Here is a 19,771-nt window from a genome sequence, read left to right as displayed (position 1 = left end):
GCAATGGTTTAGTGAACGAAAAGTTTCAGCTAATATTGTTGGTGCAGAATTCACTCGCTTAGGTAGTTGTTCGAATAGTTCCACCACATCCGCCTCGATGTATCCCAAAATTTTTGGGAAGATAACCAAGCCGTAGATACCTAGTACGAAAATGTCAATCACCTTCCATTCATCTGGATGATTCTTCATTAATTGCTTGATATGGGTCCAAGCAATTCCTTCTCCTTTACCTTTGTGCTGAATCCGGTCAGTTGCCCACTTTTCATCTACTCCTGCAACTTTTGCCAGCCCATTCTTGAAAGGCTGACTTTTGATGTACTTGGTGTAGACCTGGTACATTTTGATTCATTCACAATGTAGTAAAGTAATACACTCTTCAGTTGTGGGTATCATGTCTTCTTGATTGAATGTAAAACAACTGTACCCCAGATTTGAAAATTGCACTAAGGCTCGAATTAGGGGGTCTTCTATATTGACATAGAGTAGAAGCGCGATATCACCATACTCTGGCAGAATCTCTGTTTCTTTTCGTTTTCCAACTGTCCTAAATGCTTCGCAACTCTTGAACATCATTCTGTTTAAGGCTGACAGAAATATAACCAACCAGTTCTGACACATAGTTACCTTGCAAACTATCTCCCTTTTCCTTCTGAGTCTTCTCTGACCATAGCCGGACCTCTGCATTTTTCACCTCTTGCATTACAACCCCTTTGTCCATTAATGCAAATTATTTGTGTTTAATGAACACTTTTTGTGGATCAACACCTATTTTAAATGATGTAAATGAAAGAAATAAAAGAAAACAACAGGGAAACAAGTTAGTAAGATAAAAATAATAATCAAAATAATAATTAAAATGAAGATTCCTACTTCACATGATATATACCCTACATGCTTGTTATTTCTACCCGGACATGATCTCTATCCCGCATGTTAAATGTTTTAATAAATCTTAACCACATATATTTCTAGTTCGCATGCTTTGAACAGAAAATAAAGCAGGAGATAGCTCAAGCATCCTAGGTTTTGAAATGGAGTTTTGGGGTGGGCTTTAATTCCTTACAGTCTCCTAGTTTAGGTTCTAAAAAGGTACCCGAGTTCTCATTGCTGGTGCCCCCTTGGGCTTGTCAGACCCTCACTCCTAATCCCATTACAAGCTTGTGTGGACCAAGTTAAACTCGAGAGGACACATTCCCTTATGTCTGTAAGGAGAATAAATTCACACGAAGACATAAAGTATATGAATCCCGAAGGTTACTTGCTAGGCCTGTACGAAGAATAAATTCCCACGAAGGCGTCGCTTTCACCTCCACTTACGAAAAGGTTTGGGGCTCTGGTATAGAGCCTGAGAGAAATTTTGAAAAGATGAAATCATTAAAAAACATCAATACAACTATTTATTTGAAAAAATAATCAAAGATAAATAATAAGGATCAAATAGATAAATTAAAATTTAAACTCATAATTTTCGCTTAAGAAGACAACCATAAATTAATTTTGGTCTGACTCACTTACCTGTCTCCAGCAGAGTCGCCAAACTGTCGTAAACGTCATTCGGGTGGGCCCGGAATCAAGCTTCGACTTAAATAAAACATGTTAGAGCCGCCACCGATCATTTATTTTTTTTAAATTAGGTTGACCGAACACCTTAATTTATCATCTTACCTGATATGCATTTTACCAGAAATATGTCAAAATCGGGAGTCGGTTACAGTCAAGGAAGGATTAGCACCCTTGTACTGCCATTTCGATACCAGTTTAATTTCACGGTTATCTTAATTTCAAAAATTAAAAGTTAAATTAAAGATTAAAGATTCGATCCGAATTACTTACCTTTGATCTATTAAAATTGCCACTAAGAAAAAGTCAAAAATGTTAGATTGAAAGATAAATATTAAATAAATCAAAGAGAGAAAAAAACTTAATTAAGAAAATAAAAAAAAGGTAAAAATAAAAAGGTTAAAAGAGAAAAATAAAATAAAATGAAGAAAATATTAAAAATTAAAAGAAAATAAAAAATAAAATAAAAATGTATAAATGTTAAATTTCAAAAGAAATCATTTAAAAATAAAAATCAAGAAAAAAAAAGAAAATGTTTTTTTTTCAAAAGAAATAAAAAATAAAATAAAAAAATGTTAAATGTTATAAATAATAAAATAAAGGAAATAAATAAAACTTAAGGGATCAAATTGGAACAAATTGAAATTTATGGATCAAATTGATCCAAAAAAATGAGCTACAAGAAATATTAAAAAGGTTAGGGGGTTAATTGCATAAATATAAAAATATAAATAGGGATTAAATTGAATTAATTCAAAATCTGATGGCGAAATTACAATAGGTGACCAAAATGAATTACACATCAAATTTGCGGGGATTGTGGAAATAATTTAACTATTTACTAATTACACCAAGGAACCCCTTATAAATAGCCAAAAAAATCAAGAAAAAAATCATTTTCACTATTCCTCTCAAATATTAAACCCCCCAAATATTCTCTCAACTCTCACTTAGTTGGCCGAATATCGGCCACTTCCCGACGAGACACCACCGCTCCAACCACCGTCTCCGGTGGCCTAAAAAAACCAAACTTAACCAAATGTTACTCTCAACCCCGTGAGTATGGAACCAAAGCCCGATTACTCCAAAAAGGCCTCAATCAGCGTAAATCTAGATTTAAAGTTTCACTTTTTTACTTCTAAATCGGCGAATCTTCGGCCTCCGGTGGTTCTCTAGCAAAAAATAGGCTCAAACTTGGTTTTTATGATTTTCTTGGTAGTACACCGAATGTTTTTTTTGGTTTGATGCTTTGTTTATTACTGCTTTGATGCTTGGGATTCTTGATGCTTCGATGTTTTCCGTTTGGTTTCTTTTGCTTATGTTTCTATGTTGCTATATCGTGTTCTCTGTTCAGTTTCTCTTGGTGTATTTATATAGCCCCCGATGGGGCTATTTCCGATCATAACAGGGGACGTTTCCCTTGTCTCTGTTTTACTCGGGCCTGCAACTGTTCATGTTGGTCGGAGATCTCGGGAAACTATTTTCCCGGTTTTCTTTTTATTTTAAAATCGTGCTTTGATTTGCTCTGCCCCAGAAATCTTCTTTGGTTGGCCTCCACGCGTTGTTGACTGGTGACTGCTAGGTCTCCTAATTTGTTGTGGGTTGTTGGATCAATTGATCCGATCCAACGATTGTCATGCTTGCGACGCCTTTGATAAATGTTAAAACCCTAACCTATTGGGCTTCCTAAGCTCGGCAACTTGCCCATTGGGTCAGGTGGCCTTGTGGCTGGGCTTCACATCGGGTCTGCTTGCTGGGTCAGGCTTGCAGGCTCGGTTGGACTTCACTTTTGGACCTGAACTTTGGATTTTTGGACTTATTGGACCCTAAAAAAATGAACAATAATATTAATAACAATATAATATAATATAATAAATAATAAACAATATATATAAAAATAATATGTATACTATGTTTATTTTAAAAACTATATAACATACATTATATTTTCAAAAATCATTTTAAAAACTATATACTATATGTTTTCAATTTTTTTTTAAAAAAAACTATATTATATATGTTTTTAAAAATACTCTTTCAAAAAATTATATTATATATACGTTTTCAAAAATATATAAAAATTATATATTATATGCTTTCAAAAATGTGTTTTCAAAACTATATATTATATGTTTTCCAAAACCGATTTTTTCATAAAACCTATAAATTATATATGTTTTCAAAAATATGTTTTCAAAACTATATATTATACGTTTTCAAAAACGTGTTTTCGAAACCATACTATATATATTTTCAAAAACTGATTTTAAAAAAAACTATATATTATATGTTTTTCAAAAATATTTTCAAAAACTATACTATATTATTATATATATTAAATAAGCCCTGGATGAAAATGGGTGTCTACAAGAATGAAGGGGAATTAATTTTTAATCGATTTATCCTCTTAGCACAAATGCACCCCCCAAACATCCAAGACATGGAACATGCGCCACCCAAAGAGGTTTCACGTATAATAACTGCAATTATTTATTTGATTGTAAATATCAGTTGAAAAACATGATAGGTAACGTATCTAATTCGAATTAGTTAAAAATGGGGTAAAAAACATCATATTGATTAAATCAAAATTAAGATTTAAATTGATTATGAAGATAAATGGAACATACAAACAAATATACAATCAGATCATCCATCATCATCACTCTAAAAGACTATATTATCATAAACAACAACTATAGGTACTAAATTTAACCTTTCAAACTTTAAAAGGGTTTAAACATAAAAGAAGGTTCTATTTTTTAACAGGGTTGGTATCGAAATTCAACTCGAAATCAAGGTACGAGTTTTGAAACTCACAAATTAGTCTCGAACCTAATGATCTTCTTTATACTTTAAGTAACCCCTAAATTCATTCTAACTATTTAATACACTCCACATTTATCATGAACCAACAAGCAAACCACATACAAGATTACATAACCTCCAAACATACAGATCACCTTAATACTTGCATAAAAAAATACCATTAATATTCATTATAAGCAACTTACTAACTTTACTTCCAAACTCTTACTATCAGAACATGTTTCCATCACACACATTAGGCTATCTTAGCAATACTACTACTAATCTTATCAAAACTAAGCATCTAAGCATAGCAACCGATAAGCATCTAGTGTTTTCATTGACTTAACAATCAACAGCTATATTAGCATACATGATCAAACACACATATATCTACCATTTGGCCTATATACACACATACATATAATAATCTTTATTATACATAACTATTATAACAAAACAATGCAATAACACAAAACACACATTGCCATCAACAGCACAATATATTTATACACGTCACCCATATCTAAAAATTTGGGATAAATCATTTACAATCAAAATGAAAGATAAAATTTTGTGATTGAGATAGGTAGTTGATAACATAACACATAATCAAATATATATTTCACATCAAAACTTGCGAATACAAAAGGATACATAATAAAATATTTAAAGCTTCGCTTATATCCAAGCTAACCATTGGTATGTTATCAATACTGTAACTAAAATATCAATATTAACATAAGAATTTCGATGCTTGAACTAAATCTTTGGTTTTTGTTTTTATGAGATCAAATCTCAAAATCGTATTGATATTGGATATCGATACATTTCTACAAGAATTAGTATTTGATGAGCATGCACAGTTTGAATTTCAAATGGTAGTTATTTCTCAAATTTTTATTGATATGTTCTTGTACTTTAAATCAATTATAGTTTAGATTTTTTTCTTTATCAAATTCGATTGTTATCAAAATGTTACATCAGCTATCCGACCGAACATATGGATCGAGTAAATAATGTTACGGACCGCCTATCAGTAGCTGTCTCCATTACTCGTCCCATTAGTAACATGGCTACAACGGGTATAAGAAGAGAGGTAAAGATCCAAGACCCTGAATCTCTCCATGAATTCTACAGCCACCATGTTCGTTGATATTTTCTCCACAATTTTTTGGCCAAATCAAAAGGGCTAACTGTCGTAAACGACCATCTCCCATCCAAATCATCAACAGAACTTTAAAGTAACCTTATTGAACCATAAAAAAGGGCAATTGCTTAACTTTGTAAAATATATACGTACAATGCATTGAACCATAACAAAGTTAAAAACAAAAAACCCCTCAAAACAATGCAACGAAAGTTCATCACATGACATAAATATGGAGGAATCAATATATAACCACAAGTTTACTAAACAAACCCTGAATTAGACATAAGGAGAACAAAACTTTAACGATACAAACGTTGCATAAACCATATATAAAGAAAAGAGCAAAATAAAAATATTAAAATCATACTTCAATGGCATAAAATTGAATTATACCTTTGTAGAACATAAATTTAGCTGGTTATAAATGTGTCTCAATAAACCTTGTAGGCCTAGAAAAGTTTCGACCTTGTTTATTTTCTAACTTTAATTATTTATTTCTTGATTGAAGTGATGTGATCCCAACGAGGTAAGCAGGGCTCCTACCGTAGTATCAAATGTAAAATTTTGAGCCAATCAGCTAGGAATTGTAAATTTCACCCATTTCATCTAGTAACATGTAACCGAATGAAATTCCAAACAGCCATAATCCAGGGAAAGAGGGTAAAACAACAAAAACTAAGTTACCAACATACTACTGTGAAAAAAAATAATAAAACAGCAACCAAAACTAGGATTCGAGATAACAATCAGGGTGCGTTTGGTTCACGAAATGTAAGATTATCAGTGGGAATAAAAAATTATTAGGGAATATGATTAATGGGAATATTATATTTTGTGTTTGGTTGATTTAGCAGGAATGTAAGATTACCGTGTTTGGTTAAAGAAATAAAAGATTATTGGAATGTATATTTGACCAACTTATCCTTATTATATATTTATTTTTTAACAAATTGGAAAATATTTATATATTTTCTTTAAAAAATTTAAATTTATAAAATTTATATAATTTTTTTTACAAAATTGAAAATATAAAAAGGTTTAATGAAAGAGTAAAATTTTATTTTAACCCCTCAACTTCATATAAAATTTTAATTATAGATTTTTTTTTTGTAAATCTAAAATAGTTTAAGGATAAATTTGTAATTTAACATTCGTAGAATTTTTATTATTCAATAACAGAATAATGATATTTTTGGAAAAAAATAAGAACATTTTAGTCTAAAACGCCGATAATTCAACAATATCTAAGGAAAATGAGGTAATGACATTCTCTGTAATATAACAAAAAAACCAGATTATCAGGAATAACATTCTCAGCCAACCAAACGGGGGAATGTGGATTCCATTCCCATGAGAATCTCACATTCCCCCAACCAAACACAACCTCACTCCTCTTCTGCGATCCTACCCTTCTCACTAACATAGATACCGTCAAGGAACTTTCTAATATCCTTGTTCTTCACGTGACATTTCTGTTCAAAATGAAGATTTGAGTGAGCCAGTCAGTCAGAAAACATTGTGAAATACTAGGATTCAGAGGGCAAGAGTGTTTAAAAATCTTTAATGAGCGAGAGTACCTGGTTTATTAAAGCTGCTGAACGTGACACAAGTTCGGTATCATTACCATCCAACACGATCTCATCCTTAACCTTCTCAGATCTAATAATGGAAACCCCTTCCAACATATCCACCTTACGCACCTAATGTACACCAACAGAAGACGGAGCCATATATATATATATATATATATATATAACGTCACCAAACCAATAATAGAAAGACAATTCAAGAGTAAATATTGTTCCTTAACCCTTCAACAAACACACCTTGGTTGAAAAAGAAAACAGTGGTCGTACATTTCTACACATCAGTAATAAAAGTCAAAAAGAATCTCAAGTTTCAATAAAAGGTGTTGACATTAAGCAAAAGATTGACATATGAATGAGAATTAAAGCAATCGCAAACAACATAGATACTAGTTTTCATTAAGTTATTAGGTGTCCAAAATGACAAGCTTCTAGGGATATTGATACGAATATGTAATTCCAACAAACTACAATAGAAAACCATATACAAATGTAAGAAACCTTAAAACCCTAAAGATGGAGCAGCCTCGTACAAGGATTCAAGATATTGAGATTGGGTGTGCATCATATGAAAAAAGATGAAATGAATCAACAGAAATAATCAGAATAGGATTCATAATAAATATGAAGCAAAATATATTTGAAAAGGAAGGAATGTGGGAGAGATGGGTGACCTTCTTCTCGCCAAGGAAGTTACGAATCTCGATGGACTTGTTGCCGTTAGTGATGGAGGCGTTGATTGGAAAGTGAGCGTAGACGAACCTCATCTTGTACCTGTAACCCTTGGTGACGCCGATGATGAGATTATCGATGTGGCTGAGGGCGGTGCGGATGGCGGCGCTGGTTTTCCTGGTGCCGAACCAAGCTTCGATCCTGAGCTTGCGCTTGCCGGTCTCCTCGTCCTTGGTGAGATGGAAATCGAGGTTGAGGTGCTTGAAGTTGCGGGTAAGCTTACCCTGGGGCCCTCAACTTCGATCATCTTGGCCTTGACCTTGATGTTCACCCCATCGGGAATGTCCATTGTCTCCGAGGAAAGTATGGTCTTCATTTTTCTGGCTCTCTCACTCTGCTCCCCTTCAGGCGGCTTCGACTCAAGGAAAAAACGCTTTGTTAAAACCCTAAGCCTTAAATGCCCTCGCTATATCCTTATTTGGGTTTCCTTTTGGGCTTAAAATAAGGCATGTACATTTGTTCTTAATTGGATAAACTATGCTGGTGGTTCTTTATGTTTTCAGTCTGTTCACTTTGATCATCATTTTGAAAAAAGTTAGGTTCTAATATTTTATATTATCAATTTAAACTATACATTTGATACCTAAACTATCATTTTTGGTCCTTTTTAGTACCTAAACTTTCAATTTTTTTCAAAATCATACTTAACATTTAGTTTTCATTTTATTTTAGTAACCATGTTAAAAGCTTAATGTGTTTAATACCTAAACTATCATTTTTTGTATGTTTTAGTATATAAACTTTAAATTTTTTTAAAACTTAATGTTAAATTTTTAACGGGGTCCTAAAATGAAACAAAACCTAAAGTTTTTAACGGTGGGGGTACTAAAATGAAACAAAAACTAAATTTGAAGTATAGTTTTCAAAAATAATAAAATTTTAAATACTAAAACGGATCAAAACTGATAATTTACGTACTAAATACGTAATTTACCCTAATATATTTTAGTCTTCCAGGTTACCTTTGATTATACTAGTAAGGAAAATCAACACAAACCATCTTTTTTATATATATATATATATATGAAGAGTGTGTTTGATAACTGAAAAATATTTTTTGAAAAATATTTTCTTCATTTTCTTGTGTTTGTTAGCTGTAATTGGTTTTACGAAAAATATTTTATAGTATTTGGTAGTTGTAATTGATTTTTCCAATACAATTCATTTTCCTAGTTCCTTTGTATTTTATGTAAATTGTTTTATCATATGATTTTATGTAAAATATTTTCCTAACTTTTCACTCCAGAGTATAAGCACTCAAAAATTTATTATTTCATATATTTAATATTAAATTAATATTTAATATCATTTTAATAAAAAATATTAATTATTAAAATATTTAATATACATATAATATAATTTTAGTAATATTATATTTTTAATATAAATAAATTATTAATATTTATATATTATTTTTATAATATAATAATTTAGTATTATGTTAATAAAATACTAATAATTAAAATTAAGGGTGTTCAAATGGTTAATTCAACCACCTATCGAATTGAATAATCATTAACCAAATAAACCAAACTTTTTTTCTTTAATCGTTAACCAAATCAATTTTTTTGAAAAATATTAACCGAACCAAACTTTATTCCTTTTATGTAAATCATTTTTTATAAAATCAATTATAATATATCAAACAATTGAAAATGATTTACAAAATAATATCAAAACACCGTAAAATAATTTTTGAAAAATATTTCCCAAAAAATGTAATCAATTTTACGTAAAACAATATTCATGTAATTCGTTTTATGTAAAACAGTTTTCAGCTAATTCATTTTACGTAAATTATTTTCTAGAAAATCAATTACAGTCTATCAAACAAACATGAAATTGAGAATTATACTCACTAAAAAGTGTTATAGAATTCATTTAAGGGTGTGTTTGGTAGCTGAAATTTATTTTTCAAAAAATATTTTCCTCATTTTCTTGTGTTTGATAGTTGTAATTGATTTTCTCAATGTAATTCATTTTCCTAGTTTCTTTTTATTTTCTGTAAATTATTTTACCATATGATTTTCCGTAAAATATTTTCCTAACTTTTCACTTTAGAGTATAAGCACTCAAAAATATTATTTTATACATTTAATATTAAATTAGTATTTTAATATCATTTTAATAAAAAGATTAATTATTAAACTATTTAATATACATATAATATAATTTTAATATTATTAAATTATTAATAATGAGTAATATTAATTTATATATTTAATATTAATATAATAATTTAGTATTATGCTAATAAAATACTAATAATTAAAATTAAGGGTGTTCAAGTAGTTAATTCAACCACCTATCGAATTGAATTACCATTAACCAAATAAACCAAACTTTTTCTTTAATAGTTAATCGAATCAAAAATTTTTGAAAATATTAACCGAACCGAACTTTAATCCTTTTATGTAAATTATTTTCTATAAAATCAATTATAGTGTATCAAACAATTGAAAATGATTTATACAATAACATCTTCATTTTACGTAAAATAATTTTAGATAATTTATTTTATGTAAAACAATTTCATATAATTCATTTTACGTAATACAATTTTGAGGTAATCTATTTTATGTAAATTATTTTTCAAAAAATTAATTACAGTATATTAAACAAAATATAAGTCGCAGAGAGTGAAATCGTTATAGAATTCATTTAAGTCGCGGATAAAGCGTTGATTTATAAATTATAAATTAATTTACAAAAAACCATAAATTCAAATTAATTTATAGAATTACACTTTAAAATCTGTGTGTTTATTGTTAAGTTGAGAGAAGATGATGACGTTATTTTATTTTGTTTTATTTTTAAGTCGATATAAACTAGGCCTGAAATAGACATCCCAATATTTTAAGCACCGGGTTTTGCCATTTTCTTTGTTGTCCAGTAATGGCATTCCAAAGATGCTCATCCCTTCCAAATCCGCCATTATAAGAAACCCGAACCTGAGCTACTCAGAGGTTCCATAAAAACGAAGAATTTAACTATGACAGTTCCAACAGGAGTGACCTCGAGAAAGAAGAAATCATCGTCCAGAGGACACCACAGATTCGTGGGAGTTAGGCAGAGACCATCAGGGAGATGGGTGGCTGAGATCAAAGACTCTTTGCAAAAGGTCAGGCTTTGGCTTGGAACTTTCGACACTGCTGAAGATGCAGCTCGAGCTTACGATGATGCTGCCCGCGCCTTGCGCGGAGCTAATGCCCGCACCAACTTCGAACCACCTCGGTTACCTTCAAACTCGTCTATCAAGTTTTTCTCGATTGATAATCTTCAGCCTTTCTCCTTTGAGGAAGCATGTGGGACGGGGAATGATGCTGATGGGTTTCTTGGTGCACTCAAGGCCAAGTTGCTTGATGGTAAAGGGTTTAGAGTCCTTTCGCCTGCTAAACCTAGCGTTGCTTCTAACTTGAGCAAAGTTCGGTCAGCACCGATATCTGGGACCATGAACCTTGTTCAGGATTCAGTAGAACCAGATTCTAGCAAGCCTGACCTTGTCATAAATCATGATCAAGCACGTGATGGTCAAGCAGGAGCAAGTCAAATTGGGGTTCAATGGCATCAGCCTGTTCAAAGCCAAGGGCCATCAATGACAAGCATGATGTGGTTCAATCAACCCTCACTTGAAGCAACGTGGGGTACACAGATGAAACAAGCCCCTCCAGATGGCTTGTTTAGTGTCGCCAACTTGACCGCTGCTACATCATCGACATGGCCGCTACCCGGCACAACTGACTCGCCCATGGACTTGACGTTTTCAGGGCAGTGCCCAATAGAGTTGCAGATGAACATGAGCGGCAGAGCAAATATGGTGAGTATGCCCATGTCCCAAACTGATGGAGCAATGATAGAAGGTGTTTGGTCAACAGAACCCCGGTTTCTTCCCTGCGAAAACAGCTTGTGTGGTCCTAATGGGTATTGGGGGGATCCCTACATGTATGTTTCCTCTGTGCTTGATTGACGTTGGCCAACCACATCAGATTTATCATGTTTTATACTACAATTCATTCATTTTCTATTCTTATATATTGTTCAACAACATTCACCAGGCACCAAGAATATGAATAATGAAATTATAAATCCTTTTTTTTACTGTATTATTCAAGTGGAACTGGAAACACCAATTTATCAAAATTCGGAAAACAATAACGCAGAAAACGGCAAAATGATATATAATCAAAGACATGATTCGGAAAGAAGCATAGTTATACAATGGGAATAGACGGATTCCCTTAGTTTTTACCTTTTTACATGCTGTCATGCAAGCATAATCTTGGATATTAAGTAAAGCAATAAAAAGATTTATTCTTTGCAATGTATACTGACTTGGACATGCTTCGTTTCAGCACTTCTGACTGCAATTTCGTGTTCTTTAACTTAATCGAAATGTTCGGTTTTGGCAGAATCCTTCTCTTTTTTCTTTCCCCTCCTGCACTTATTGCTACTGATTGACTTCATGTTCGGAAACATCCGAGATGTCCAAATGGACACCGGGATCATTGGTGTTGTAGCTGCTGCCGAACATGATAAAGTTTTTAACAGCTTGGAAATTGCTGTTCACGTAGGTATTCAGTATGTCAGACTCGCCAAGTGAAATCCCATGTGGGATGCTGGATTTCTTATCCAACTCGCTTCTCATTGTGGCCCTAGCACTGCTTCCTGCAAGTGTTATAATTCTCACACCATGCTCATCGCCATGTCATCTCCACTGTGGCTTGATTCTGGTTTATGAATACCGCATACGTGATGAGTTATGGTGGATATCGTGTCTTTGATTTCTTTTTCGAGTACTCTATGCTTATCTCCTTCACCAGATTAGTGGTCAGGCTTGCTTGATTCCAGAGGCATTATTTATCAACACAAACGAAAACTTGTGTTTGGGAAGGAAGAGACATGCATATGCGACTTGGGGTTGGAGCCGAAACTGAACATTTACATATAAGAATAGCCGTGCGGCCAAAACTGCAGAGTTTGGTATGGAATGAAGAAGTTTGAAGGGGATGAATCATGCTGGTAACAGACATTGTGAAAGCTGTGATTCCAACCTCTTTCACTTTTAGACATGATTTTGTTCTACAGCGAATTAATTTATTTTCCGATAAAAATAATTTTAAATTAAAATATCAAATAAAAAAGTTCAATATTAACAATAACTAAAATCTGATTCTTTAGTTTCTCCCACTTCTCATAATCTCATTGTTGCTGTTGTTTGTTCAACTCTCGACTGTCAGCAAAGTCACCAGTGATTCAAAGGAAGCATACATTCTTCAGGTACAGGCTTCTCCCTTTCCTATGAAATAAATTTTAACGCATCTTTTACTACTTTTTGTATATGCTTGTTTTCTGTCACTTCATACCGAAAATTTACATTCTTTGAGCTAATTTAAAGTAGTGCATCATGTTTGTGGGTTATCTCTGATGGCTTGGTTCTGGTTTCATAGTTTCAAGTCTAGAATCCATGTGATAGAACTATACAACTGTCTGTTGTATTCTGTTTTAAGCACAGTTTGAAGGGTTTAAGCCTGGCGTTCTGCAGTTTTTTACTTGCTAATAATTAAGTAGTCTCTAAAGTTTTGATTGACTGGCTGGTAGTTTTGATGCTTGTTTCTTTTATGTTTCTGAAATCAACAGTGAGTACTGTGGAACTTCACAAAATTAAATCTTTTAGAACTACAAGGATGTTGTATAAACGCTGTAAATTACAATCAGACGCAGAATGAAGGTTGAACTGGCGCCAGAGCTAGTTACCGCTCCAGTAATTTACCTGAGTCTGACCTTGAGAAGCAGGGAAACACCCTGGTGTTATCACATTGTTAACCATTGTGGTAAGTGGTAACCAAGGATGAGCCTCATGTAACTCAGCAGCCAGTAGCTCAATCATCAAAAGATATGGACTGCATTATGGAGGAATTGCTTCGTGTGGCTCCTCAAAAGGTCTATTTTTTGAGAAACACTAGTTCTGGCGTAGAATGCAGGTATGTTTATACGTTTTTTTTGTTTCACTTCTACCAGTCATTCATACAACATCCTGTATTCTCATTTATTATGTTTCGTAATCCACCGTAGCCCTATCTAATTAACCCTCCTGAGGAGGACCTTAGGACCTTAAGCGCTAAGCAATCTTGAACCTGCAACCTCCACCAAATCCTATCAGTAGCAAATTAGTATCCATGCCATCTAAGCTAATACTCAATTCGCTGGTCTGTCAGCAATCTTAAATATACCATCCAATATTATGATTACCTCTACCCTTCAACTTGTTTTTTCTGCTATTAATCTTGAAATCAATCTGCAGTATTGAATACTTTAACTAATTACTATCTGTATGTTTCTTTAGAGTTTGTCAGCAGGAAAAGGAAGGTCTTGTGGATCTTGGGTGCTAATGTAAATGTGATATTGCGAAAGCACATTGATCTTGGATTGGCTGTTGGTTTTGTGCAAAAGGATCCAACAAATGCGAAATATGTCAGCAATTATTCGAATTTTGATTTCGTGCATTAATATTAGTTTATTTGTAAGTTGTGACTAATACGTGATTTTATTTACTTTTGTCATTCAGAGCAGTAGCTGTAAATGTGTAAGCTCCTGAGGATGACTGCTAGTTTTATTCGGTTTAGCCTACAAGATACTAAACATTCAATTTTAACTTGGGGTTGATTGCAAGAAGTTTCGTTAACCAAATTTAAAGCTGGAAAAGAAAAGAAAGTTGTGTAAATAATTTTATGGTATTTGAGTATTAAGTGGTGATATTGAGATTTAGTCCAAATCAAACATAGAAAACTGGTGCTGCAGTGTTTTATTATGTTTTGTCGTTTATTTGTAACATCTTGTAGTCATGCAGAGACTGGTTCTCAAATGTGTTTTGTTGACGAAAACGGGTAAAGAAAACGAAAGAACACGAGAATTTTACGAGGTTCGGCAATGTGCTTACGTCCTCGGTGCCTAGGCGGCGCTAGAATTTTATTCAATAATTTTTTAGGTCTAGGTTACATCTCTATTTATAATAGAAAACCCTGGTACATAATTACAAAATCAACCCTGTACCGTACCGCGGGGGCTGCGCCCCCACACCCCCAACCCACATAATTCGTAACCCCACAACGAGACTTTTTATGAGCCATACATAACAAATCTCCACCTTGGCGAATATCCTGCCCCTTGGAAACTTCAATGTGGGTTGGGTTACCTTGCTTCTTTAACAACTCGAAACATTCAACAAGTCCAAGCAATGCTTGAACTTGTCTGTCGTAACTGGCTTGGTGAACATATCAGCGGCATTCTCATCAGTATGTACCTTCTGAAACAAAACCTCTCCAGATGCAACCAACTCTCTGATCTTGTGGAACCTTACATCAATATGTTTAGTTCTAGCACGATACACCTGATTCTTAGCCAAGTGAATAGCACTTTGATTATCACAAAGCAACTGAACTCCACCTTGTTGAACACCCAACTCCTTCACTAAACCAGTAAGCCATAAAGCTTCTTTTGCAGCTTCAGCCGCTGCCATGTATTCAGCTTCAGTTGTAGATAGTGCCACGACAGATTGAACAGTAGACTTCCAGCAAATAGGCCCTCCACCAAGAGTAAACACATACCCTGTCGTAGATCTTCTATTATCCAAGTCACCTGCATAATCTGAATCCACATATCCTACAACCAAAGGATTATCCCGCTGACTCCCAAAAACAATTCCATGTCCCACAGTACCCTTTAAGTACCGAAAGATCCACTTGACTGCATCCCAATGTTGCTTACCAGGTTTAGACATGTACTTACAAACTTGACTAACAGCATGAGCTAAATCAGGACGAGTACATACCATCGCATACATCAAGCAGCCAACAGCATTAGAATACGGAACCTTTGCCATATTTTCAGCTTCCTTATCTGTCTTAGGGCACTGTTCTGATGAGAGCTTAAAGTGATTCGCCAATGGAGTGCTAACTGGTTTCGCGCTGCTCATCGCAAACCTTTCTAGCATTTTCTCAACATAACCCCGTTGAGATAGCCGCAGTTTCCTTGAGTCTCTGTCCCTGCAAATTTCCATTCCAAGAATTTTCTTTGCAGCACCTAAATCTTTCATATCAAATTCCTGACTCAATAAAGTTTTCAAACCGATAACATCATCCATGTTCTTCGCAGCAATCAACATATCATCAACATACAGTAATAGAAAAATAAAAGAACCATCATCAAGGCTCTTAACATAGACACAACAATCATACTCACATCGGTTGTAGCCAATCTTGATCATATAGGAGTCAAACCGTTTATACCACTGTCTCGGAGACTGTTTTAACCCGTACAAAGATTTCTTCAATCTGCAAACTAAATGCTCGTTTCCAGGTTGAGTGAAACCTTCAGGTTGCCGCATGTAGATCTGCTCCTCTAAATCACCATGCAAAAAAGCAGTTTTAACATCCATCTGCTCTAAATGCAAATCCCAACTAGCCACCAATGCAAGTACTGCTCGGATTGAAGTGTGCCTGACCACAGGAGAAAAGATTTCATCATAATCAACTCCTTTCTGCTGTGAAAAACCCTTCGCTACCAAACGAGCCTTGAACTTCTCCCCCTCTTTTTCTGTTACTGCTGGTTTCTTCTTATACACCCATTTGCAACCAATCGGCTTCTTACCCTCAGGAAAGGGAACTAACTCCCATGTGCGATTGTGATTCAAAGACTCCATCTCCTCAACCATGGCTGCCATCCACTTGTCGTTTTCCTGACTAGTAACGGCATCATGAAAAGTAACTGGATCATCACTGCTAACAGTAAGTGCAAAAGATACCAAGTCTTCAAAACCCAATCTGTTCGGAGGCTTTATATTCGTCCGTCTCACCCTGTCTCTGGCGAGACTATAATCCTGCAAATCATCCGTAGTGGAACCACCAGAAGTCGGTTGAGAAGTTTCTGGTTTCTCAACTGGAAACTGCTCGAAATCTACCACTGTCGTGTCTTGCTTCTGCTGCAACATAGACTGTTCATCAAAAACGACATCTCTACTAATCACAACTTTCTTCGCAACTGGATCCCAGAACTTGAATCCTTTGACACCTTTCTTGTAACCCAGAAAAATGCACTCCTTCGATTTTGCATCAAGTTTGGATCTCTCATCAGCAGGTACATGCACATAAGCAGGACAACCAAAAATTCGTAAGTTATCAAAACTAACATCATGACCAGTCCATACCTCTTCTGCAACTTTCCCAGCCAGCGATGCCCTTGGCGATCTGTTGATAAGGTAACACGCCATGTTAACAGCCTCAGCCCAAAAGTGTTTGGGAAGCCCCGCATTCAACCGCAAACATCTGGCTCTTTCATTCAACGACCTGTTCATTCGTTCCGCAACACCATTCTGTTGTGGTGTCTTGCGCACTGTAAAATGCCTCTGAATCCCATGCTCCTTACAGAATTGTAGGAACTGTGAATCTGTGTACTCCGTACCATTGTCAGACCGCAAACACTTGATTTTTCGTCCTGTTTGGTTTTCTACCTCAGCTTTCCACAGCTTGAACTTCTCAAAAACTTCAGATTTCTGTTTCAAAAAATACACCCAAACTTTCCGTGAAAAATCATCAATAAAAGTAACATAGTACCTAGATCCACCCAAAGACGATGTCGTGGAAGGCCCCATACATCAAAATGCACATAATCAAGAATCCCTTGAGTTGTGTGCTTCGCAGTCTTGAAACGGACTTTAGTCTGTTTACCAAGAACACAATACTTGCAAAAATCGAGCTTACAGCTTTTGACACCATGCAACAAGTTTCTCTTGTGTAATTCTGCCATACCACGTTCACTAAGATGAGCAAGGCGCATATGCCACAAGTTTGTCGTACCATCACAGGACTCAACAGAGTGAACTCCACCTGCAACGGTACTCCCTAACAATCTGTAGATATTCCCTGCAGTCATTTTGCCTTTCATCACAGTCAATGCTCCTTTAACAATCCGAATGGTTTCCCTATCCTCGTCAGCCTTAGGGATAAAACCATTCTTGTGCAAAGTGCCCAAGGAAATCAAATTCTTCTTCAAGTCTGGGATATGTCGAACACCACTCAACGTCCGAACGGAGCCATCGTGCATCTTAATTCTGACATCACCAATACCAACAATATTGCAACATCGATCATCACCCAAATAAACCGAACCAGAATTAACAGGCCTGTATGTCGAAAACCATTCCCTATTTGGCGTGATGTGATAAGAACATCCAGAATCAAGAATCCAAGCATCCGTCAATTGTGTCGTTGAAATAGAAAGCATATCACCCTCACTGCAATCAGAAGTATCATCCTCGACCACGTTCACAGACTTGGATGAGCCATCACGCTTCTCATCAGTCTGCTTTTTCAACTTCGGACAGTCTCGCTTCATATGTCCCGCCTCCTTGCACTTGTAACAGTGAATCGTCTTCTTATCCCTGGATTTGGATCTGGAATTCCGCTTCCCGGACCCTGCCTTCTCTGGCTTCCGTCCACGATCTCGATTACCCTTGACATATAAGCTATCGGCTTGAGAGCTTTCCCCTGCATTCTGCTTCCGCTGGTTGTGAGCCAACAAGGCTGCAGTAATCTCCTCAACGTTGATAGTCTCTTTCCCATATGTAAGAGTAGTCACCATGTGTTCGTAAGAGGAAGGCAACGAACACAACAGAATCATCGCTCTGTCTTCATCCTCAATTTTCACATCAAGCCGAGCCAGATCAGAAACGATTTGATTGAAGACATTCACGTGTTGCGCCAAATCGTGATCGTCCTGCATCTTCAGCCCATACAACCGCTGCTTCAGATACAGTTTTGTCGTTAAGGATTTGGACATAAACTGACTTTCCAACTTCCTCCAAATTTCGTCTGGAGACGATAGATGCATGACGTGATACATGACCTCGTCCGCCAAGCATAATCGTATGGTTCCTGCCGCTCGCTGCTGCAATTCTTCTCAATCTTCCTCATCCATCGACGCCGGCTTTGTAGGTCGCAAAGCCTTCAAGATCCCTTGCTGCGCCAATAGATCCTTCACCCTCGTTTGCCATAATCCGAAGTTACCCTGACCATCGAATTTTGCGACTTCGAATTTTGCTCCTGACATCTGATACCAATTGTTGACGAAAACGGGTAAAGAAAACGAAAGAACACGAGAATTTTACGAGGTTCGGCAATGTGCTTACGTCCTCGGTGCCTAGGCGGCGCTAGAATTTTATTCAATAATTTTTTAGGTCTAGGTTACATCTCTATTTATAATAGAAAACCCTGGTACATAATTACAAAATCAACCCTGTACCGTACCGCGGGGGCTGCGCCCCCACACCCCCAACCCACATAATTCGTAACCCCACAACGAGACTTTTTATGAGCCATACATAACATGTTTCATGATGCAGACAAATTACTGGGTTTGGAGGGCCGATCCAAGCTTTACTCCACATGAACGCCAAAGGGTAAGCGGATAACTGTGCCCGTCAACAGGGGTCGACCTTGTTCTTTGAGAAAAGTCTTCCTGTTTGTGTTAATTTTGTATTTTTTATGACAGGGTTGTTTTACTCCATTATGGGTGGCATTCTCAATATCCATTGGTGGTTTGTTGTTGGATTTTCTGATATCCATTATTCTTGGTGTCTCTGCACTGCCTGTTAACATCATTATCGGTATGTACACCTCACACGTATTCTTCACATGCCTGTTTATAAGAAATAACGTTCTTAGGAAGCAGCTTTGCCATTTATGCTTGATGTCAGAACTTGGACAGACATTGTACAGGTGTTTTTGTTGTACTAGGACTTGGAACTGCCCTTCGACTTGCCCTTGAATTCTGCCATGAGTGGAGTATTAGGAGAACCATGCAAAGGCTAGAAGCAAATGCGACTCTTGGTTATTATCCTGCTTTGTAGGTAAATCTGTACATAGTAAAATTTGAGTGT

The 19,771-nt window shown here is 35.3% G+C and overlaps 2 pseudogenes; one reads left to right on the top strand and one right to left on the bottom strand.

Annotated features, from left to right (window-relative positions):
* Window positions 1–6,891: 6,891 nt before the first annotated feature.
* On the bottom strand, window positions 6,892–8,204 carry LOC120114353 (annotated as a pseudogene).
* A 5,530-nt stretch (window positions 8,205–13,734) lies between these two features.
* Window positions 13,735–19,771, top strand: LOC120114425 (annotated as a pseudogene).

Source organism: Hibiscus syriacus, unplaced genomic scaffold, assembly GCF_006381635.1.
Source record: "Hibiscus syriacus cultivar Baekdansim isolate YM2019G1 unplaced genomic scaffold, ASM638163v2 tig00110223_pilon, whole genome shotgun sequence".
NCBI classification, from domain to species: domain Eukaryota; kingdom Viridiplantae; phylum Streptophyta; class Magnoliopsida; order Malvales; family Malvaceae; genus Hibiscus; species Hibiscus syriacus.
This window is presented reverse-complemented; position numbering and strand designations above follow the sequence as displayed.